The sequence below is a fragment of the Hyla sarda genome, chromosome 7 (assembly GCF_029499605.1).
Source record: "Hyla sarda isolate aHylSar1 chromosome 7, aHylSar1.hap1, whole genome shotgun sequence".
In the NCBI taxonomy this organism is placed as follows: Eukaryota; Metazoa; Chordata; class Amphibia; order Anura; family Hylidae; genus Hyla; species Hyla sarda.
The window spans coordinates 134,352,993-134,378,737 of NC_079195.1; positions in this window are offsets into that span (position 1 = coordinate 134,352,993).

Genomic DNA, 25,745 nt, shown 5'->3' on the forward strand with positions numbered 1-25,745 from the left:
CGCAAAGTGGGATGGACTTGCTGCGGCAGTGGGATGGACTTGCTGCTCACTGACAGCTGAGACAGGCGCGGGACACAAGGATGAGGCAAAGGCAAGGTCGGACGTAGCAGAAGGTCAGGGCAGGCAGCAACGGTTCGTAGTCAGGGGCAACGGCAAGGGTCTGGATACACAGGCAATAGGCACACGGGAACGCTTTCACTGGCACAAAGGCAACAAGATCCGGCAAGGACAGGAAGGGGAAGTGGGTTATATTTGTAGGGAGTGATTGGGAACTGATTGGACCAGGCACCAATTAATGGTGCGCTGGCCCTTTAAATCTGAGAGACCCGGCTCGCGCATGCCCTAGAGAGCAGGACCGCGTGCACTGGGACTGAGCAGGAGGATGGGGCAGGTGAACGGAATGGGATGGGACCCGCGGTCAGGCACGTCCCGCCGGGCGATCGCATCGCCACCGGGGGACACAGAGCAGCGCTCCCGGTCAGCGAGTCCTACCGGGGTGCTGCAAACAGGAGCCAAACGACGCAAGCGCTATGGGGGACACATATGTTTATTTTTATTATGTTTATATAACTTTTATGTGGAATTTGGGACAATGGGAGTGATTTAACCTTTTAATATGGAAGGGGTTAATGTTTTGTTTTTTACTTTTATTAATCTTTCTTTTACACTTTTTTGTACACAGGAATCATTAGATTTCTCATACAGATCAATGTAGTTCCATAGAACTACATTGATCTATGTTCTCTGTGCATGATTGATAAAGCCTGGTTCAGCCAGGCTTTATCAATCTCAGAGCCGGGACCAGCAGAGGATGAGAGGTAAGCCCTCCAGCTACCTCAGAAGTGGATTGCTCCCCTGCGTTCGATCACACAGAAGTGGGGAGTGCTCAAAGGTCCCTTTGGATCCTGCTTTCAGCTTTGACAGCGGTGTTCTAAAGGGTTAATAGCCGCCTGTGGCAACCGCATGTCAGTTATTATTGGCAGCCCCCAGCTACAAGAATCAGCTAGGGGCCAGTTGGTATGGCGCAGGCTCGAGTGGGGAGCCCGCACCATACACTGTTAACAGCACAAAGACTTGTATACACGTCCTTGGTTGTTAACAGGTTAAGCAGGGTTAAGAAGTTGTAAATTGCTGTGCTATTGTCTTTGCTCTTCTATAAATGAACTTCGGTTTATTGTTATCTCCCAAAGAATTCTGAAGAAAGAAATCATTCTCTAATATTAACCAGTGCTTTTTTATTATTTTCTCAATTCCTTTGGTATTCTCTGAAAATCTAGAAACGGATGCCGTTCCATAATTTTCCTCCTTACTTTTTTCTTTTTCCTGTTCATATGTAATCCCTGTTTTTTTTATCTGATCCTCTCTAACTATAGTGTCTGTCTTTCTTTTTTTGCTCCTTTGATTACCTCCAAATGGTATTTTTTTTCTTTAAACCTTTCCTCTATAATCTTCATAATTTATTTTGAACAATTCCTTCTTATGCGTGTAAGTTGTCCGAATGGAACATTTATCTTCCAATTTTTTAGATGGTCCCTTGAAAAATGTATAAAAGTATCCGTTAGTGTCTACTGACTTGAAGTGCATTTTTGTATGCAGTATGCTATCTTTACTATAAATTTCCAAATCTAGAAATATTCTTTTTTTTATTAATATTATCTGTTAATCTCAAACCCCAATCATTATTATTTATAAAGTGTAAAACCTCAAGAAAAAAAATTTATTATTCCTCTGCCATATCATCACCAGGTTGTTAATGTACCTCCTATAAAACTTAATATACCTTTTAAAAATATTATTATCCTCTATAAAAAAAGTTTCTCAAAATCCCCCATATACATATTTGCAACAACTGGTGCACATTTTGCACCGATTGAAGTCCTGCGATGCTGCAGAAAAAACTCCCCATAATAGTTTTTACTTAAAATCAATTCTAAGTTTTCTGTAATAAAATCGGTTTGTGCACCTGGCATTAAACCATCCTCTTTTAATATATCAGCAATCATTCTCACTCCCTTACCCTGTGGTATATTTGAGTTCAAGGAAACAACCACATATCTTGATTCCATAAAACCTCTTCAATTTCTGCCTATAGTTTGCTGGAATCCAGCAAGTATGAAGGAAGAGAGATGGTGAGATGAAGAATTTTTATAAATAACAATGATTGGGGTTTGAGATTCACAGAGAATATTAATAAAAAAAACATTATTTTTTTTTAGATTTGGAGATTCATAGTAGAGATGAGCGAATCCAAATTAGTTACAAATTTTCAGAAAATTTTTATTTGTAACGAATCAGAAAATCGCCACGGTTCAATAAAACGAATTGCTTCATTAAACTCCATTTAGTGTTGTCCATGCTGCAGGGCATCTAAAATGGCGGTTCCACGTGTGAGGACATGGGGCAATGAACTCTGGGAAAGTGGGTAGGCAAGTAGACGGGATCACCCTGAATCACATGCAGCATGCAGGCTATCAGCAGCTAGCCCTGTGATGTCACAGCCCTATATAATCAGCAGCCATTGCTTCAGCAAGGCATTTCAGCATTTTATTTCAGAGAGAGCAGTGTGTTTTCCACAAAAAAAAACAACTTTACAGCAGTGATTCACTACAAGCCCAAATCCCTGCAGAAAAGCAGTGACAGGGAAGGGAGAGAGGGAAGAGAGAGAGAGAGAAGAAAGAGAAGAGAGAGAAGAGAGAGAAGAGACAGAAGAGACAGAAGAGAGAGAGAGAGAGAGAGAGAGAGAGAGAGAGAGAGACTGACTGACTACACAGCGACTCTGTACTGCACTGGGGAGTACAACAACTCTAAAGCTAATATGGGCCAGTTAGGGTGAGCACTAAAAGCCATGGTCACCTGCTTTTAGTGCCTAATACAGGTTGTATAGTGGAGCGTATTGTCCTCTCATAAGTGTACCCTGTGCGTACATAGGTGGTGTAAAAAATGTTTCCTGCTAAACTAATTTGTGATATTTACTGTGAAATGACAAAGTTACACACTTGTTTTTGTAGCCTAATACAGTTTTAAGCGTAGTGGAGCGTATTACCTCCTCTCATAAGTGTAAACTGTACGTACACCTATGTGGTGTATGATTTGTTTTCCTGTTAAACTAATTTGGCCCAGTTACTGTGAAAGGCCAGCCAAAGCTACACACTTGTTTTTGTAATTAGACATAAAGGTATACAGCACTGATTATTCCTTTATTCGGACCACATCCTGTGATTATTTAGTGCTGGGGTCTATATATAAATATGACAATATAGCTCCATCATCAACATTGGATACATAGAGGGAAAAATTGGAGCCATTGCTACTGATAAAAATTATACTTTATTGATATTAGGGTAAAAAACACATACATGTGACTTTAGTATAGAAATATTAAAAATGCAATATTAAAAATGTATGATACAAAGCGATGGAAGTATTCAGACTATTAAACCCAATACATTAGTGGGATAGGTAAAAAAAAAAATCAAAAACTTGTAGCCAAAGAATAATATCACATAAATACTTTTGAGGTGGAACAGAAGCTAGAGGCTCCTATGGCAGATAGTGTAGCTTGAGAGGGGACTAACCCTTTACTGAACATCTAGCTGTAAACTGCGAGCTGCTGAGGGTGAATCCCTTACGTACTCTAATGCATATAACATGTCACAAACAGCCCCCTCACTTACCCATAGTAAAAGCTGTCTCCACCACCCCAATGTACGTTTCGTCACCCAGACTTTCTCAAGGGATGCTACCTCAATCAGTTGTGTGCTTCCTTATGTACCCTGCCAAAGTGGCGCAAATGCGCACTGACCCCAGTGTTGCGGCGCAGGTGCCAGGTCCTGACCCGGATCAAATTCACCGCTCCCCGCTGTGTCACAGCCATGGCACGTAGGTCACTGAGACGTCATATCCGGACCTGCGCACTTGGCTCCCTGACGCCGGGAAAGTCAGTGCCAGGAATTGGACCAGGCGCATGCTCACATGCAGGAGTTGGTGCAAAAAGAGAATATGCTGTTTGTTAACGGGTAACTAGCCTCGTCCCCTACTATATTAGTACAATAGCATATTCATTTGCGGAATAATAGCCCATAACTACTATTCACTGCATCTTAGCAATACATGATAAAAAATACATTCATAACTGACATTAGAACAGGTAAGTAGGTAAGTATTCGTGGTGCCCCTAACTGCTGTTCCACCTCAAAATTACTTATGTGATATTACTCTTTGGCTACAGATTTTTGACAAGTTTTTGATTTTTTTACCTGTCCCACCAACGTATTAGGTTTAATAGTCTGAATACCCCCATTGCTTTGTATCATACATTTTTAATATTGCACTATTTCTATACTATGGTCACATGTATGTGATGTTTGCCCTGATATCAATAAAGTATAATTTTTTATCAGTAGCAATTTTTCCCTCTATGTATCCAAACTTGTTTTTGTAGCCTAATACAGTTTTAAACGTAGTGGAGTGTATTTTACTCCTCTCATAAGTGTAAACTGTACGTACACCTACGTGGTGTATGATTTTTTTTTTCTGTTAAACTAATTTGGGCCTAGCTACTGTGAAAGGCCAGCCAAAGCTACACATTTGTTTTTGTAGCCTAAAAGTTTCAAGCATGGTGGAGCTTATTGTCCTCCTCTCATAAGTGTAAACTGTACATACACCTACGTGGTGTACTCATTTTTTTTCCTCTTAAACTAATTTGGGCCAGTTACTGTGAAAGGCCAGCCAAAGCTACTCACTTGATTTTGTAGCCTAATACAGTTTGTAGCGTAGTGGAGCGTATTGTCCTCCTCTCATAAGTGTATACTGTAGGTCCACCTACGTGGTGTACAATTTTGTTCCTGTTAAAGTCATAAGGGCCTAGATGCTCTGAAAAGCCAGGCAAAAATACATACCTGATTTTGCAGCCAAATACAGTTGTAAGCATAGTGGAGCGTATTGTCCTCCTCTCATAAGTGTAACATATACACGCTCAGCTGGTGTATACGTATGTCAGGCAGAGAAGTGCCTAAATTCATCAGGCACAGGCAAAGATCGCAGCAGACTAGAGGCGTGTGGCAGCAGGAGTCGCAGTGAGAGGCCTGAGCTCCCAAGATCAGCTAGAGGTTGTGTCTCGACCAACAACCCATGTGCTGTCATTGATTGGTTAACTCGGTCATCTACTTCATTCCAAGTGACATCTGACATCCCCAGTTAACAGTTGGTTGGTTCCACAGACACAACCCTCAGTTGGCATGGCCCGGAAGCAGTCCATGTCCTCCAATTGCCTCTTTCCTATGCTGTTCCCTCCCCCACAGAAGTATCGTATGCTGTGGGTTCAGCTCCACTATTTAGTGAGAACAATCTACTAGAGGCCAGTCAGCAGCTACTGCCCAGCCAAGAATTGAACGATCTATGATAAAAGAGAAAGAAGAGGGACCGCGCCTCATGTATTACCCAAGACACAGGGTGGAAAAAGGGTTAGGGCAGGGCACCAGCCTTATGATTGGCCGCTCACCTTGTAGTGGATAAATTGCGCTTATCACCCCTAAATAGGGGTACAGTCAGAAGCTTGGTCGGAATGAACTGCAAAGCCTATTAGGTCACAGGAATGGAGAACCCACTCCTGTTCAGTGAAGTAGATATTAAGAGCAAAATTCGACCCATACATCAGGCGCTGTTCCAATTTCCAAGGTAAAATAAACGTAGCCAAAGCAATATGGCGGTTAAAGTGCCAGCAGGCAGTAGGATAAAGATACCACTCAATCCTCATGTCCTAGCCTCTGTGCTGCAGAACGGCAGGATGGCGTTCCCTTCCACGTGTAGACAGTAGACAATAGAAGGCGTCCATCACCAAGAAGGTAGGTAAAATTGTGCTTTAATAGAGGTACAAAAAATACCAAACCGCATACAAGGAGTGTAGTTCCTACACGTTTCGGGCTTGTGTGCCCTTAGTCATGGCATAAGACATAACAACACTGTGACCTTTTTATGGCAGAAGACATTATGGTCACATGATCGTAACTGCAGTGTGTTGGATCATCTTTTTTTTTTTTTTTTTATTGTATTTTAAAAGACATTACATCTTAAAACAACCGAACAACCGTAACTCAAATTTGTCTGTTATGGTATAATCCAACCCACATAAAGACAAAAACGTAAGCATTTTTTATCTAACAGTAAATGAATAACATGGGTAAGCTAGGTATTCCACATTCATTCATAGATACCTTAAATCATGTGCTGTGATCACCTTCATTTTCCTCAACTATCTACATTATATTCACCTTCAAATCCCTTATCTTTTCATAGCTAAATTCTCCAGCCAGCACTTATCGAAAAAAGAAATAGAAGAATAAAATTCCCACCTTTCCTTATCTTTTGCTCTCTCAACTACTATGATCCAGTTATGCTCACTTCTTGTATTCTTTTTATCCAATGATCCCACATGCTACACTGTTTGTCATATAAAGGTATATTTTCTATTTTATCTAGTCTAAGCCTCTCCAGTGTACATGCCTGGCTGACAAAACTCATTACTGTTACCAAGGTTGGCACTTGTGCACTTTTCCAGTTTTTTGCTATTTCTGTTCGTACCACTGATAACAAAATAAAGGCTGACACTCTATCCCTATATCCTAATGACTCTAAACCGATGTTTAACCTCTTCAGGACATAGGGCGTATGGATACGCCCTGCATTCCGAGTCCTTAAGGACCAAGGGCGTATCCATACGCCCGTGGGAATTTCGGTCCCCACCGCTAGCCGGTTGGGGACCGGAGCCGGAATGCTTGCTGAAATAGTTAAGCAGGCATCCCGGCATATCGCCCAGGGGGGTCATTATGCCCCCCCATGTCGGCGGTCATTATGCCCCCCCATGTCGACAATTCAGTCCAGCGATCTGCGGCGATTCCGGGTCAATCGGGTCTCCAGTGACCCGGTGACCCGGAATTACTGGCTGTTCGGGGCCGTCTCTGACGGCCCCGAACAGCCAGAGCCTGCAGGGGTGAGGTGGCACTGGTGCCACCTCACGATCGCCCTGATTCGTCACCCGGATTACCGGCCGACCAATCAGGGCGCCTGCTGCGGGTGTCACTCCCGCAACTCGCCCTGCCCCTCTTCCGGAGGACGTGAGCGGGTGCGGGACATGCACCCCGGGAGCTGGGGACCCCGATCCCCGGCGTGAATGTTGGGATCGGGGCAACAGGAGCAGCGGCGGCGACAAGGGACTGATGTGATGCGGCTGGATCGTTGGAGGTGAGTGACAGCCTCCTGCTGTTGCTTAGCAACAGCTCCCAGCATGCAAAAAGGGCATGCTGGGAGCTGTAGTTATGCAACAGCAGGAGGCAGACCACCACAACTCCCAGCATTCCCTTATGGGCATGCTGGGACTTATGGTTTTGCAACAGCTGGAGGCACATTTTTTCTATGGAAAAGTGTACCTTCAGCTGTTGTCTAACTACAACTCCCAGCTTGCACAAACAGCTTAAGTGCATGCTGGGAATTGTAGTGGTGCATCTGCTGGTTGCATAACTACAACTCCCAGCATGCCCGTTGGCTGTCGGTGACTGCTGAGAGTTGTAGTTTTGCAACAGCTGAAGGCACACTGGTTGTGAAACTTAGAGTTTTTTTTTTTTACCTAACTCAGTGTTTCACGACCGGTGTGCCTCCAGCTGTTGCAAACTCCAACTCTCAGCAGTCAATGTACGCCATGCACCGTACATGTTGGGAGTTGTAGTTTTGCAACAGCTGGAGTCACACTGGTTGTGAAACACCGAGTTAGGTCACAAACTCAGTGATACATAACCAGTGTGCCTACAGCTGTTGCAAAACTAAAACTCTCAGCATGTACAGTCTGTCAGCGCATGCTGGGAGTTGTAGCTTTGCAACAGCTGGATGTCCCCCCCCCCAATGTGAATGTACAGGGTACACTCACATGGGCGGAGGTTTACAGCAAGTATCTGGCTGCAAGTTTGAGCTGCGGCAAATTTTCTGTCGCAGCTCAAACTGCCAGCGAGAAACTACTGTGAACCCCCCGCCCAGGTGACTGTACCCTAAAAACACTACACTACACTAACACACAATAAAATAAAAAGTAAAAAACACTACATATACACATACCCCTACACAGCCCCCCTCCCCTCCCCAATAAAAATGAAAAATGTCTGGTACGCCACTGTTTCCAAAACAGAGCCTCCAGCTGTTGCAAAACAACAACTCCCAGTATTGTCGGACAGCCGTTGACTGTCCAGGAATGCTGGGAGTTTTGAAACAGCTGGAGGCACCCTGTTTGGGAATCACTGGCGTAGAATTCCCCTATGTCCACCCCTATGCAAGTCCCTAATTTAGGCCTCAAATGGGCATGGCGCTCTCACTTTGGAGCCCTGTCGTATTTCAAGGCAACAGTTTAGGGTCTCGCCGTACTCGGGAGAAATGGTGTTACAAATTTTGGGGGGTATTTTCTGCTTTTACCCTTTTTAAAAATGTAAAATTTTTGGGAAAACAAGCATTTTAGGTAAAATTTTTTTTTTTTTTTACATAATCAAAAGTCGTGAAACACCTGTGGGGTATAAAGGTTCACTTAACCCCTTGTTACGTTCCCCGAGGGGTCTAGTTTCCAAAATGGTATGCCATGTGGGTTTTTTTTTTTTTTTTTGCTGTCCTGGCACCATAGGGGCTTTCTAAATGCGGCATGCCCCCAGAGCAAAATTTGCTTTCAAAAAGCCAAATGTGACTCCTTCTCTTCCGAGACCTGTAGTGCACCAGAAGAGCACTTTTCACCCCCATATGGGGTGTTTTCTGAATCGGGAGAAATTGGGCTTCAAATTTTTAGTGGTATTTTCTGCTATTACCCTTTTTAAAAATGTAAATTTTTTGGGAAACCAAGCATTTTAGGTAAAAATTATAATTATTTTTTTTTACATTTGCAAAAGCCGTGAAACACCTGTGGGGTATAAAGGCTCACTTTACCCCTTTTTACGTTCCCCGAGGGGTCTAGTTTCCAAAATGGTATGCCATGTGTTTTTTTTTTGCTGTTCTGGCACCATAAGGGCTTCCTAAATGCAACATGCCCCCCAAAAACCGTTTCAGAAAAACGTACTCGCCAAAATCCCCTTGTCGCTCCTTCCATTCTGAGCCCTCTACTGCACCCACCGAAAACTTTACATAGACATATGAGGTATGTGCTTATTCGAAAGAAATTGTGCTACAAATACAAGTAAAAATTTTCTCCTTTAACCCCTTGTAAAAATTCAAAAATTGGGTCTACAAGAACATGTGAGTGTAAAATATGAAGATTGTGAATTTTCTCCTTCACTTTGCTGCTATTCGTGTGAAACACCTAAAGGGTTAAAATGCTGACTGAATGTCATTTTGAATACTTTGGGGGGTGTAGTTTTTATAATGGGGTCATTTATGGGGTATTTCTAATATGAAGACCCTTCAAATCCACTTCAAACCTGAACTGGTCACTGAAAAATACCGAGTTTGAAAATTTTGTGAAAAATCGGAAAATTGCTGCTGAACTTTGAAGCCCTCTGGTGTCTTCCAAAAGTAAAAACACGTCAATTTTAAGATGCAAACATAAAGTAGACATATTGTATATGTGAACCAAAAAAAATGTATTCGTAATATCCATTTTCCTTACAAGCAGAAAGCTTCAAAGTTAGAAAAATGCAAAATTTCCAAATTTTTCATCAAATTTACGGACTTTTCACCAAGAAAGGATGCAAGTATCGACAAAAATTTACAGCTATGTTAAATTAGAATATGTCACGAAAAAACAATCTTGGAATCAGAATGATAACTAAAAGCATTCCAGAGTTATTAATGTTTAAAGTGACAGTGGTCAGATGTGCAAAAAACGCTCCGGTTCTTAAGGCCAAAATGGGCTTGGTCCTGAAGGGGTTAAAAGGGCAACTTTTAAATCCCATTTTATATCTTTCTCCAATAATATTCTCAAAAAATTATTAACTTTTTTCCATATCGGCTGTATCTGAGCGCAAAACGCTGGTTTTCATTAGGGTACACCCTTGCTATCTGCCGCGGTGTACGGTGCCATCGGTATAAAAGCTTTCTGGAGTTTTCGAGGTGAGAGGCGCAGCGGGATAATTGTGTCGGCATTATGAATATTTTAGACCAACTTTCTGGAGTTAATTGTATTCTTAACTCGTTTTCCCATTTTATCTGAAAATCTGCTTTTACTTCTTGAACTAAACCACGCCACGCTTTATATGCCATAGAAATTGCACTTTTAGCTGACTTAAAATAATTTTCATACATTGTTGGCATTCCCTGTGGTTTAGTTTTTATCGAACTTAAAAAATGGCGTAACTGTAAATACTTAAAAAACTATTTTGCCGGTAACTGAAATTTTTCACATATCCGTTCAAAGGGTAGTAGGGAACCATTACTACTTATTTGATTCAAATCTGTAATTCCTTTCCTCTGCCACTGTGAAAAATCAGTGGCCGGTAAGAACTCCTGAATTACATTTATGTTAATATCTTAGGGATTGATACCTTTTATAAGATGTTTAGATATGGCGAGCCTCCAAACCTCTATACTTACTATGGACGTTGGGCTTTCTGTATGTAAGGAACGATTCGTCAGTGCTATTCTACATAAGGCATTTTTTGGTGATCTTGTTTTCATTAACTCCGATTCTATACTTATATATAATGTATAGTGTGTTGTATCATCTAAAAAATACGGCATGGAATTAATCACAGGATTCTAAAAAGCATTCTACATAAACATAAGAGGTATCCAATATATTAATATAAGAATACATGCAAACACCAAGTACAGAAACACTGAGATATCATATAAAGAAAAAGAGATATATAAATAGACCATAATAAACAATTTATATTAATCTTTATTTTAATTTTTAGTATGTTAGTATAAGGTCTTGTCTCAGGTTTAACCCATGCGGTTCCCTCGTGCCCAGCATAAACATCCAAAATGATTCTCTATTCAAAATAATTCTCCTCATATCTCCTCCTCTCATGGGTCTTTTAATTTTTTCTATACCCATAACTTGCAAGGTACTTATGTTGCCTCCATGAACATCCCTGAAGTGCTTGGATAACGCAGAAATATTACTATTAAATGATAATATATTTTTGGCATCTGATATATGCCTGCATATCCGAGTCTTCAGGGTGTTCATGGTGCAACCCACATATTGACATTGACAGGCTATGCAGGATGCTAAATGGACAACATTTTTTTGTGTTACAGTTGACGTAATCCTTCAAGAAAAATATTTTATTATTAGAATATGATTTAAATTCTTTGCTTATATGCATGTAACTGCATGTGATGCAAATATTATGCCCACATTTCCAGTTTTCCTGCATATGACAACCAATTTGTGCCACTATGTTTTTTATCACTATTTTGAAACATTCTGGGGGAAAGAATGGATACCAATCAGGGACACCTTTTAGATACCATTTTAAAGTTATCCTGTAACAAATTATACAAGACTGTATCTTGGTGTAATATAGGTAGATTATTTTTGATAATATTACCCATTTTATAAAATTTTTTGCTGTACTGTGTAATAAAATAAGGGGGAGGAGCACTATCCTCTTTTTATGTTGTTTCCTATTTCTTGTACTATGTGTTATGAGGTCCTGTCTATTTAAACTGGCTGCTCTAATCTGCTTCTAGCCTTATTGAGTGTCTCTGAATGGTACCCTCTATCACACAGTCTATCAAAAAGTAAATCCGATTCCCGAATTAATGTTTCCTGCTTGCTGCAATTGCGTCTTAACCTACACCATTCCCCGTAGGGAATGTTGCGGAGAACATGTTGCGGGTGACATAATGTTGCCTGTAAAATTGAATTTCCTGCATTCTCTTTTCTGTAGGGAACTACGACAATCTCATTATTTTCCACAAAGAAGCATACATCCAAAAAGAAAATGCTTTCCTGTGAAAAAGTGGAGGCGAAAGAAAGATTTAAGTTATTCTGATTAATGTATCGGACAAAGTCCTTAAACTCCAGTTCTGATCCTCTCCACACAAAAATTAGATTGTCTGTAAATCTCCCCAACCATTTAATCTGCTGTTGATATGGATTGTTACTTGAAAAGATCACCTCCTCATCCCACTGGCTCATAAAAATGTTGGCAAAAGACGGGGAATATTTTGCCCCATCGAAGCTACCCTGGTTTGAAGAAAAAACTGGCCATTGAACATAAAATTATTGTTTTTTAACAGAAATTCTGTGGGCATTAAAATAAATTCTTTCAAATGGGGGGGTTGGTGGGTCCCAACAATATGTATCCATATGTCTTGCCAATGCTCTTAAACTATTGTCTAAAGTGCCAGCAGGCACTATATTTATTTGAGTAAGAACCAAAGACGCGTTTCGGAGGTGGAACCCTGCTTCCTCAGATTGGCCTTCTGGCACTTTAACCGCCATATTGATTTGGCTACATTTATTTTACCTCTGAAATTGGGACAGCGCCTGACGTATGGGTCGAATTTTGCTCTTCATATCTACAAGAATTGAAAGAGACATCCATCGCTTCCTCTGCTAGGTGGGCAAGTAATGATGAGGAGAGTGGCATGGGAGGTGGTTTTACGAGCACTCAGGCTCCCGAAGCAGACACTTTTGAGGAACCTGAGGAGGACATCAGTGACGTGCAGACACAACTCGATGATGATGAAGCCAATCGCACTTGGGAGCTGGGTGCAGAAGGGGCTTCATCATCATCAGAAGAAGAGGGTTGCAGGTTGCCTGTGAGGCAGCAGCTAAGCCAGCAAGGTGGTAGCATGGTTAGGAGACAGCATGGTGGCATCAGTGGAAAGTCTGGAGCCAAACATGCCCGGGGTAGACCACCAGCTTTGCGGCAGCCTACTTGCCCCCGAGGTAGTGGAACTGGGGTTCCTGGAATCGGCGTCAGTAGCAGTCAGTCAGTGAGGACTGTTGGGGGGAAATTCAGCTACTTGGCGGTGTGGCAGTTTTTCATCAAGCATGCGGAGGATATTAACCTGGCTACATGCAAAATGTGTTCACAGAAGGGAAAGCATAGCCAGGGTCCCAAAGTTGGCACCACGGCCCTGCGTCAACATATGCTTCGCCACCATAAAGCGGCCTGGGAGAACCATGGCTTCGATAAGGTAGTCCAGCCTGCTTCATCACCCAGTGGAACACCGCTCCCTGTTTAAGCTATCCAAGGCTCCACCACCTCAGCTGAAGGGAGCTGTTTGTCATACACATCTATTGGTCCAAATACTCCTGCTACACCTACTCTGAGTCAGTCATTCCGACAGCAATCCATCAGAAACAGCAGTATGCGCCCACTCATCCAACGGCGCAAAAGCTGAATGTGCTCCTTTCCAAGTTGCTGGTGCTGCAGTCCCACTCTTTTCAAGTGGTGGACTCTGCACTTTTCAGAGAACTGATGGTGTGTGCTGAGCTGAGGAGGAGAGTCCCAAGCCATCATTTCTTTGCAGTACCAGTCCTGCACAAATATGTGGAACAGAAGGTGGGCCAGTCCTTGAGCCTGTCGGTGTGTACCAAAGTGCACAGCAGCACCAATGTGTGGAGCTGTAACTATGGTTAGGGACAATACATGTCCTTTACAGCCCACTGGGTAAATGTGGTTCATGCACAGCAACACCAGCAACTTTGCCAGGTCACGCAGCTTCCACCTCCATGCTCTCAGGCTGGTAGTCATGTGACAGTGTGTGACTCTATCTCCTCATCCTCCACCGTGTCCCCAGCCTCCAATGCACAGACAAATCTCAGTGCCCCGCCAGCATACCGTGTGCGCAGGGCATGGCTGTGTACCGCTGTTCTTTACATGGTTTGCCTTGGCGAACGGAGTCACACAGGGGAGGAACTGCTAAAAGTGATTAATCATGAAATCGAATCATGGCTTACTCTACGAAAACTGGAAATGGGAACCATGGTGACTAATTATGGGAAGAACATCTTGTCTGCGCTGCGTCAAGGAAACCTGAGCCATGTGTCCTACAAGGCACAAATGTTCAATCTGGTTGTCAAGCAGTTCCTGAAGTGTTTTTCCCATCTGCAAGGGATCCTAAGAATGGGAAGGAAACATTGCATGCACTTCAGCCACTCGTACACTGCAAAGCACACCTTCTTTGAGCTGCAGCGTTAGAATGGCATCCCCCAACATAGTCTGATTTGCGATGTTTCCACACGTTGGAATTCCACCCTCCATATGTTAGACCGACTCCACGAACAGAGAAAGGCCATCAACAATTTCTTGATGATCCTAGTGGATAGGGGTACTATCACAGTGACTATTGAAGTTACTGCCTAACTTCAATGTCAACCAGTGGCAGCCCATACGCGACACCCTTTGAGGAAGCCACATGACGTCATTCCACTGGTTCATTTCCTGCAACAGATGGTGGAAACGATGGCTGTTCAGGGCAATGGAGCCATGGCGCCTACACCTTCCGGCCACATGAGCCCTGTGGGGGCTGAACTGGAAGAGGAGGAGGACGGGGAAGGGGACAGTGGAGCGAGGCAATGTATAGTGAAATGGGTAGTTTTTATAGTCATCTGACAGGAGAGGAGAAGCAGGAGCAGCCTGTGGAGCTACAGAGTGATGAGGAAGACGAGACAGAGAACCCAGACACACCATGGCAGTATGCAGTGGAGATGGAGACAGGGAGTCCCTCCTAGTCACTTGCACAAATGGCACAATGCATGCTTGCTTGCTTGTGTAGTGACCGCCAAATTGTCACCATTCAGCAGCGGGATGACTTCTGGCTCTCCAACTTGTTGAACCCTCGCTACCAGCACAAAATGGGGAAGTTTTTACTCCCACTGAAAGAGAGTTCAAACTGACCTACTACAGAGACATCCTACGTAGTCAGTTGGCCGATGCCTATCTGCACCATCGTCCATCCTATTGCAGGTCTGAATTGGGGGGCCCTCTGCACTCATGTTGCACTGCTATGGCTGCTGTGGAGGGGTGGGGTGGCAGGAGCAGTACCAGCATTATCAGTAGAGTCTACAGTTGCTGATGCGTATCTTTCTTTACCCGCATAGTGAAGAAACTCATCAGCAGCAGGTAGACCTTGAGCAGGACATGAACCAGCAGGCCGTGGCATACCTTGACATGACCCAGCCAACACACTTTGAAGATCTGCTGGACTTCTGGCAGCCAAACTGGATTTGTGGCCGCAGCTATCTTAGTTTGCCCTGGAAAAGCTGTTCGGCCCAGCCATTAGTGAGCCATCATAGCGAGTGTTTAGTGCAGCGGGGGCCATAGTAACCCCAAGGAGAACTCGCCTGTCCACCAAAAATGTGGAGAGACTGACCTTTGTGAAGATGAATCCGGCTTGGATCAGCCAGGATTTCCACCCACCAATGCCTGATGCATCAGAATAGATTAACCGTGGTGCCACACCAACACTTCACAAAAATGGATACTGCAAAAAATTGAAGGTACTGCAAATATTGAAGGTGCTGCTCCCCAGTTACAGAATTCCTCCGCATCAGACCACAAGTAGGTATTTAGGATATGTATAAGCTAATACTTAACTTTTCTTAGGATAAAATACATGGACCCAAACATTTTTTGAATTAAAACAAAAAGAAAGGTGTGCAAAAAACACCATGTGCCACCTACACCACCAAGTATTGATGTGATGAAAGAACTCTAAAAGGTGGAAGGGAACAATGTATGGTCCATTGTAAAAGGTAAGGGTAAAAACTTGCCCTGTAAGGTTCTACATCATCCTATTAATTTCTTTCTAGGCAAGTGTTACTCGCCCTAAAAAGGGCAGCCCCACACAGGCACCTCTCCCTATTTCCACCTAAAAACCCTGGAAAATGGCAGTGTTTTTAGTTGGAAATAGGGAAAGATTCCTAAGTGGTACCGCCCATTTCAGGGCGAGTAAGACTTGCCAAGAAGGGAATTAATGGGCAAGAGTAGGGCCTTACAGGGGAAGTTTTTACCCCCACCTGTTACAATGCAACATAACTTGTTTCCTTCCACCTTTGTGATGTTTTTGCATCACATCAATACTTAGTGGTGTTGGTGGCACATAGTGTTTTTTTGAACACCTTTCCTTTTGTTTAATTAAAAAAAAATATTGGGTCCATATATTTTATCATAATAATAATAGTTAAGTTTTTAAAATTGTATCATCTCTGGTCATCATATTTTATTTCTGGAATATACCACAAGGATCCAAAGAAACAGGTTGAAGTGAGAAAATTAAACCATAACTGATTAAATGAAACATTCACAGTTTCATACGCAGTTTCGCAGTACAAGCCGTGTATACTTACACATGCATGGCTTGATATTTTAGACCAGCATAAGATACTGTCAGGATGTACCCAGTAGCCCTCCTGGGTCAGGCCTGCCCCACTGAGAGGGAGTACAAACTAATACACTACTCTGTCATTGTGCCGCTCTGCGGCCTACATTAGGCTGCCTCCACCTCCAGACTGTATCATTGTGCCGCCATATGGTCTCCTCATACTGCTTCCCCATCCAGGCTCTATCATAGTGCCGCCCCATGGTCTTCTCATGCTGCTGTCACCTCCAGGCAATGTCATTCTGCTGCCATTTGGTCTCCACTTGCTTTTGTCAGTTTTTAATAGCTATTTTACGCAAATAAATTCATATCAAACAAATTTTTTCTGAAAAATTCGGCTAATCAGACAAATCATATTTTTCATAAAATTCATTCATCTCTAGCCGTCATATATTATTTCTGGAATTACCACAAGAATCTAAAGAAACAGGTTGGAGCGAGAAAATTAAACCATAACTGATTAAATGAAACATTCACAGTTTCATACGTAGTTTCACAATACCAGCCATGTTTACTGACACATGCATGACTTGATATTTTAGAGAAGCATATGATACTGATCTACCCAGTAGCCCGCCTGCACCACTGAGAGGGAGTACTCTGTCATTGTGCTGCTCTGCGGCCTACATAGGCTGCCGCCACCTCCAGACAGACTGTGTCATTGTGCCACCATGTGATCTCCTTGTTATATTGATCTTGTAGTTTGACAGTATTTTTTCAAAGTAAACGCTTCGGGCACCTGGACTCTCAGTCATGAGCATGGGGGGGGGGGGGGGGTGCTGAGAGGCAGGGGCTGGGACAGTTGGTAGCTGGCCTTGCGGTGGACTGCCAGTTCAATATCAAGATACAAGTACGAGGTTTTTCACTGCAGCAACTTCTAGCAGTATGTGCCCACTCATTCAACGGCGCAGAAGCTGAATGTGCTCCTGTCCAAGTTGCTGGTGCTGCAGTCCCTCCCTTTTCAAGTGGACACTCAGTCATGAGCATGGGGGTGCACTTAGAGGCAGGGGTTGGGACAAGCGGTAGCTGACCTTGTGGTGGACCACCAGCTCTATCTGAAAATACAAGTACAAGCTTTTTCACTGCAACTTTTACACTGCAGCAATAATACACAATTGGAGCTGGGATTTCTGCTTATTCCAATTACCTGGCTCTGTCATTGTGCCACTCTGCGGCAGTGATTCTAATAACAACACCTGTAATCTGCATGTCATACTGAATAACAGTATTATTTCACTAAAACAGAACACTCCCTATGCGTGTTACAACAAGGCAAAGTGTTCTACACCACTATTGAGGCTCTCTGTAGCCTGGGAATAGCCGTTTTTAATAGTGATTCACTGCCAATAAATTCACTCATCTCTAATTTATAGTAAAGATAACATACTGTATACAAAAATGCACTTTAATGCCGTAGACGCTAACAGATACTTGCATTTTTCGAGAGACCATATAAAAAATTGGAAAATAATTATTCAGTTTGGACAACTTACACACATACGAATAAATTGTTTGGATGAAATAAATGATGAAGCTCAAGCGAAGATTATAGAGCAAAGGTTTAAAGAAAAAAAAAAAACTAGCACTTAGAGGTAATCAAAAGAGCAAAGAAAGGCAGACACTATAGTTTAGAGAGGACCAGATAAAAAACAGGGATTACATGAGAACAGGAAAAATAAAAAAGTTAGGAGGAAAATTATGGAATGGCATTTGTTACTAGATTTTCACAGAATGCCAAAGAAATTGAGCAAATAATAAAAAAGTACTGGTTAATATTAGAGAATTATTCCTTTCTTCAGGATGCCCTGGGAGATAACAATAAACCGAAGTTCATTTACAGAAGAGCAAAGACAATAGCACAGCAAATCACAACTTTGTACCCCTGCTTAAAAGAAAATCATATTGTTGTAAAAAAAGAAAAAGAAAAAAACTTAGGGGTAGGGGCTTTTAAATGCGGTAATAAAAATGTGGAACCTGTAAATATGTGAAACAGGAAACTAAGTCTATTTTCAGTCATACAACAGGAGAGGAAATACAAATAAAATCCCATATAGACTGCGGAAGTGATTTTGTAATATATGTTTTACAATGTCCCTCTGGGATTCAATATGTTGGGAGCAGCTCACAAACAATAAGAAAAAGAATAAACTCACATATATTTAATATTAATCTTAATTATCTAAAACACAGTGTGCCACGTGTGCCAAGCCTTTTTGTTGTGCCCAGAATTATTAATAGTCATTCCGATAGAACAGATTTAGGATAGTTTGAGGAGATTTTCCATCTTATGTAAAAGAGAACTTTTTTTTTTTTATATTCCAACTAGATACACTAATTCCTAATTATTTTAATGAAACATTTTTATGCAGTATTTTTATTGATATATTTTAAGGTTGTTTTAATCTCATGTGCAATAAAATTGGTATATATATATATATATATATATATATATATATATATATATATATATATATATATATATACCTATAGCCATGAGTGGAAGTTTTAAAAGTGAAAGGTGCTCTCAGTAAAACTTACCTGTCATTGGGAGCCCTGAGCATACCACCAGCTCCAGTGCATACAAAAGACGCACTTTACTCCAGCGCACACAAAAACGCACCTTACTACCGGAGGAAGACAAAGATAAGTGGCAATGTGCTAAAATCTGTGGTGTTACATATATTGACTGTAGATACATTGTGCAATATTTTACCTATCTATATGTGCACTGGTTATATGGAAACAGTCTGCAACATACTGTGTAATATGTGACACCTGGAGAAACAATTTTGCACAAGAGATACCGGCACGGGACACTTTAATTGCCGGCACGGGACACTTTAATTGCCACATTGCACATAATTAAGACTGTATACTGTGAGCTCTGAGAAATACAAAAGAACCACAAAAATACCGCACAGTCTGAATATTGCCCGATATTATGTATGGAATATTGCACATGAAGGAATAGTTGCAATTCTCCGATGCACTTTATTACAGTGGCGATTTAAGAAGGTAGTTATTGGTGACCCATCACTATCAATACCCAGAGTGTTTTTTTCACGTTTTTTTCGTATTTTAATGGAAAGAAATAAAATGATAATTTAAGGTTCCCTAAAACGATTCACTCATTTTTTTGTTGATTATTGGGAGACCTAATCTAGCACAAGATACTGTTGTATCGATCAGTTATATATATATATATATATATATATATATATATATATATATATATATATATACCTATAGCCATGAGTGGAAGTTTTAAAAGTGAAAGGTGCTCTCAGTAAAACTTACCTGTCATTGGGAGTTGGAAAAACAGCTGGAAGCTCACAGTGTCACAGTGCAGATAGGAGTCTCTGAAGCAAGCTGGAACGACGGGAGCTTACATGGACTTGTTCCCCACGGTGAAGTAAGTGCAATAAGGTGTATTTACAATTCTATTGTCTTGGATGGAAGGTCTGCTCTCTTTGTTTTCTTTGTTCTACAGGTGCAAAATTGGAAGTGTTATGATTTTTAGATGGAGAGGAGGAAATAACTAAAGTGCAAAAACAAAAATTGGCCCGGTCCTTAAAGGTGTATTCCAGGAAAAAAAAAATTTTTATATATCAACTGGCTCCGGATAGTTAAACAGATTTGTAAATTACTTCTATTAAAAAATCTTAATCCTTCCAATAGTTATTTTCTTCTGAAGTTTTCTGTCTAACTGCTCAATGATGATGTCACGTCCCGGGAGCTGTGTATGATGGGAAAATATCCCCATAGGAGCTGCACAGCTACTGGAATGTGAGTCATCAGAAAGCAGTTAGACAGAAAACAGCAACTCAACTTCAGAAGCTAATAACTATTGGAAGGATTAAGATTCTTTTAATAAAAGTAATTCACAAATCTGTTTAACTTTCCGATGCCAGTTGATATATATAAAACAAGTTTTGGCCTGGAATACCCCTTTAAGGACAAAATGGACTCGGTCCTTAAGGGGTTAAACACAAGAAAAAATAAAAGCTGTTTTTGATGCCTCCATTTTTATGCTTTTGTACCTTAACCATTCAAGAGAAATAGCTTAACCCCTTAACGACGCAGGATGTATATTTACGTCCTGCGCCGGCTTCCGCGATATGAAGCGGGATCGCGCCGCGATCCTGCATCATATCGCGTCGGTCCCGGCGCTCATCAATGGCCGGGACCCGCGGCTAATACCACACATCGACGATCGCGGCGATGTGAGGTATTAACCCTTTAGAAGCGGCAGTCAAAGCTGACCGCCGCTTCTAAAGTTAAACTGAAAGTATCCCGGCTGCTCAGTCGGGCTGTTCGGGACCGTCGCGGTGAAATCGCGGCGTCCCAAACAGCTGACCGGACACCGGGAGGGCCCTTACCTGCCTCCTCGGTGTCCGATCGACGAATGACTGCTCCGTGCCTGAGATCCAGGCAGGAGCAGTCAAGCGCCGATAATGCTGATCACAGGCGTGTTAATACACGCCTGTGATCAGCATAGGAGATCAGTGTGTGCAGTGTTATAGGTCCCTATGGGACCTATAACACTGCAAAAAAAATGTAAAAAAAAAAGTGTTAATAAAGGTCATTTAACCCCTTCCCTAATAAAAGTTTGAATCACCCCCTTTTTCCCATAAAAAAATAAAACTGTGTAAAAAATAAATAAATAAACATATGTGGTATCGCCGCGTGTGTAAATGTCCGAACTATAAAAATATATCATTAATTAAACCGCACGGTCAATGGCGTACACGCAAAAAAATTCCAAAGTCCAAAAAAGCGTATTTTGGTCACTTTTTATACCATTAAAAAAATAAATAAAAAGTGATCAAAAAGTCCAATCAAAACAAAAATCATACCGATAAAAACTTCAGATCACGGCGCAAAAAATGAGTCCCCATACCGCCCTGTACGTGGAAAAATAAAAAAGTTATAGGGGTCAGAAAATGACATTTTTAAACGTATAAATTTTCCTGCATGTAGTTATGATTTTTTTCAGAAGTGCGACAAAATCAAACCTATATAAGTAGGGTATCATTTTAATCGTATGGACCTACAGAATAATGATAAGGTGTAATTTTTACCGAAATATGCACTGCGTAGAAACGGAAGCCCCCAAAAGTTACAAAATGGCGTTTTTTTTTTCGATTTTGTCGCACAATGATTTTTTTTCCGTTTCGCCGTGCATTTTTGGGTAAAATGACTAATGTCACTGCAAAGTAGAATTGGCGACGCAAAAAATAAGCCATAATTTGGATTTTTAGGTGGAAAATTGAAAGGGTTATGAGGAAAAAACGAAAGTGCAAAAACGGAAAAACCCTGAGTCCTTAAGGGGTTAAAGGGGAACTTTGGTGGACAAGAAATGGAAAATAAATGGTTTTAAATCAATTGGTGATAGAAAGTTATACACATTTGTAAATTACTACTATTTAAAATCTTAACCCTTCCAGTTCTTATCAGCTGCTGTATACTCCACATGAAGTTGTGTGGTTCTTTCCAGTCTGACCACAGTACTCTCTGCTGACACCTCTGTCTGTGTCAGGAACTGTTCAGAGTTGGAGCAAATCCCTATAGCAAACCTCTCCTGCTCTGGACAGTTCCTGACATGGACATTGGAGTCTGCAGAGAGCACTGTGATCAGACAGAAAAGAACTCAACAACTTTCTCTGTAGTGTATAGCAGCTGATAAGTACTGGAAAGACTAGGATTTTAAAGGGAAACTGTCAGCTTTCTCCCCCGCACTAGCCAGCGGTACTGGCTGTAGTGCGGGGGATGCTGATCGATTAGATGCTTACCGTGCCCGGATCCGCTGCGTCGTTCGGCCCTAATCTTCTATTTTCGGGATATGCTAATTAGGCGCTAACTGGCACCAGCCAGGCTAATTGGAACTCTGACTTCTGTGCTGCTGGCCACAGTGCCGCCCAGCTCATCAATATTCCTCCCCTCTCTCCGCCTCTCTCTCTTCTCCCCACTCTGTAATGAAGAGAGAGGGGAGGAATATTGATGAGCTGGGCGGTGCTGCGGCCAGCGGCACTGGCGTCAGATTGCCAGTTAGCCCGGCCGGTGCCAGTTTGCACCTCATTTGTATATCCCGAAAATTGTAGATTAGGGCCGAACGGCGCTGCGGATCCGGCACACAAAGCATCAAACTGATCAGCGTCCCCCGCACTACCAGCCAGTACCGCTGGTTCTTGCGGGTGAAGAAAGCTGACAGTTTTCCTTTAAATAGAAGTAATTTACAAATCTGTATAACTTTCTGGCACCAGTTGATTTGAAAACATTATTTCACCTGAGTTCCCCTTTAAATTGTACTTAAAGAGTAGAATAAACTAACAGTGGACAGGTGCAAGAAGCTCACAGATGGTTAAATAAAATGTTTTTTGGCTTGCATTGTTGCCAAAGGTTGTGCGATCAAGTATGAAAGAAGAGTGCCTATATTTGTGCCTATGTCACTCACATACTGGCCAAGATTTGTGTGAAAGAAAAAATAGAGGGATTTTCCCACAGCAACAAATCACAGCTCAGCTAACGAGTTCTGGTAAAGTAAAACCTGAGCTGTGATTGGTTCCTGTGGGAAAATCCCTCTATTTTTTCTCTCACACAGTTTGATAAATCTGGGCCCCTATGTTTATTTTTTATTTATTTTTAGGCTGCATGTCGACAGGTCAAATTATTTTATTGAATGTATTCAGACAACACCATTGAAATATGCTAACGATACAAATATAGTATTACCTTATGCTGAAAAAACAAGAGTTCCAATAAGGACAATCACAGCTATATAAATAGTCATTTTTAGATTTCAAGTCAGAAAATATGAATGCAGAAACAAAATCAAAAATAATATATTATATGAGAACATGGTTGAAGTTAAAAATAAATAAACAAACCAACAACCAACATAGTTGTAAGGTGTTTTATTGACCGAATACTTGTAAATAATTCATACTCTTCAAACACTGAAAGCTTTCCCTAGGACTAGGCTAGCAGCTGGTAAATGATCTTTTTTTAGGCATTTTAGCTATTTTTCACTATCTGTGTATAGATGTTTCCTTATAATTGGGCTGCAAAGACACATTAACAGAATACATCATTCAAGGGCTCCCTCCAGTGTTTCAGCAGTCTGTAGCTGATTAGTAATAGTCTATTAATGCAAAGAATTCAGAGCTGCAACACTACACAGAAATTTCACTACAAACTGATGGGTAAATTATTAGATGGCCTTCTAGACAAGAATCAGAAATGACTTACATCGAACTTGAAAATATTTACAGAGTAGATGCGTGATGCACATAAATATTCCATTCAATCTTTCTATGCGGAACAGTTCCCCTCTAATTCATTCCTTTGAAAATCTAAACTGAGGCAAAGAGGCAAACAATATGCACTTCATGCAGGCGTATTATGGCTTATTTTCTGAAATGACATTGATGTTCACTATTATGCTCAAAACAAGAAATTAACAAATAAATTTTGCTTATAGAGTGCAGGTTAACTGCTGAAAGCAAAGGCTGGACAGTTTTTCTAATTTGGCATGCATTTTTAGAGTAATACAATTTTAGAAAATGCATAACATTTTTCATTCCAGCAATATTGTGGAAAAAAAAATCTCAATACAGCAAAAGTTATAGGGTAGAATTTACAGTGTTAATACAATATGCTACTGGAATAGTCATGTTAGGAAAAGGCACATTTTCAGCCTGTGTATTAGGAAGAACGTAGACTGTAGAATGTGCCCAAAAACATCAATTAACTAAACAAATGACAAATGATCAGCCTCTTGATTTGTTAATTACATAGTAATCAGTTTTGGAAAATAAAAGATACATTATCCATTATTTTTATGAAGACACTAAACTTTCTGAATACTTGAAGGATGGCTGTAGTGTGATTTCTTGTAGAGTCTCCAATCTTTGTAATCTCCGAGAATTTCTACCACCAAACACAAAGAATACAGCAACAGGCTACAATGGGCCTCATTTACTAAGCTGAAACCAACCAGTTTTTGTCTGGTTATTTTGACGCAGAGTGTCTGAGACATGTCTGCGCCAGTCTGTGCCAGTGTGCGCCAATGTGCACCTGAAAAATCTGACAAACCAGACATTGCACTGTGAAAAGCCGAAAAGGAGCAGGGTTTGTCGCAAAGGGGGTGTGGTCGGTCCGAAAAGGGGCGTGGTTTCACAACCCGACCGATTTACTATTGAATTCACAGAAAACCCTGTGGATAAATGGCTGGAAATTTCCACCTAGAAAAAGCTGGTCAGAAAATGTTCCCGACTTTTCCCAATAGTAAATAGTCTGCAAGTCTGAAAAAACTTTTCCCACTAGTAAAAACCAGACACTCTTAGTACGTGAGGCCCAGTATCTTGGTTTTTTAACATATGGGCTTTCTTGATGGTATGTTTAATTTGCTGTACAAACTAAAGAACAAAAAAATTGAAGTAGAATTTTTACCAACTGCAATACTAATAATGCCATCTACAGAATTGGATGGTATACTGTGCATCGGTTGTACCAGTCAATGCGTTTAGATTCGAATTTCAGAAAAAAAAAAAATATTCTTCCACTCAGCGATTGCAGTCTGTCAATGGCATTAAAACACTTTGTGGAAAGACACAGTAGGCCGCTTGAATCATTCAGATGCATTATAGAATAAGGAAAATAAACATGTTATATAACATACAGGGAGGGGTTCTGGATATACCACCTCAGAACTAGATTTCTAGCAGATCTCAATCTGAAACATGAGATCATGTTTTATTATTAGTGGTTCAGCAATGTATTTTAGTCACCATTTATTGTTATATGATGATAGAAGTGTACCGTATTTATCGGCGTATAACACACATTTTTTAGGATACAATTTTTAGCCTAAAGTCTATGTGCGTGTTATACGCCGATAAGCCGCTGCAGTTCAACAATTTAAAGCGGGCGCTTTAAATCAATGAACTGCAGTGGCTTTTGCAGGTCCAGAGACCTGCCGTTGCTGTCCGATTCTCTGCCCCTGCCTGTCTTGGGGTCCAAAGACCGCCTCCGCCACTGCCCCATTGCCTCCCCATCCCCGGTTTTATAATTACCTGTTCCCGGGGTCGGGTCCGCGCTGCTTCCGGCTTCCTGCGTCGTTGCTATGCGACGAGTAACGTCTTCAACGCGATATCACCGTCAGTGGCCCAGAGCACAGTGACAGCTAAGGACACCTCCGGAGCCAGAATCAGAGTGGACCTGACCCCGGGAACCGGTAATTTTAAAACCGGGGACGGGGGAAGTAATGGGGCAGCGGCGGCTTCAGTCTCTTGATAGCCATGGAAAGAGAAGCGGCGACAGCATGACTCTAGACCCCAGGAAAGGCAGGGGGAGAGAAGCGGGCAGCGATGGCCTCTCTCCCCCTGCCTTTCCTGGGGGCTTCTGCGGGGTCAGAAACAGTCTATCAGGGTATACAC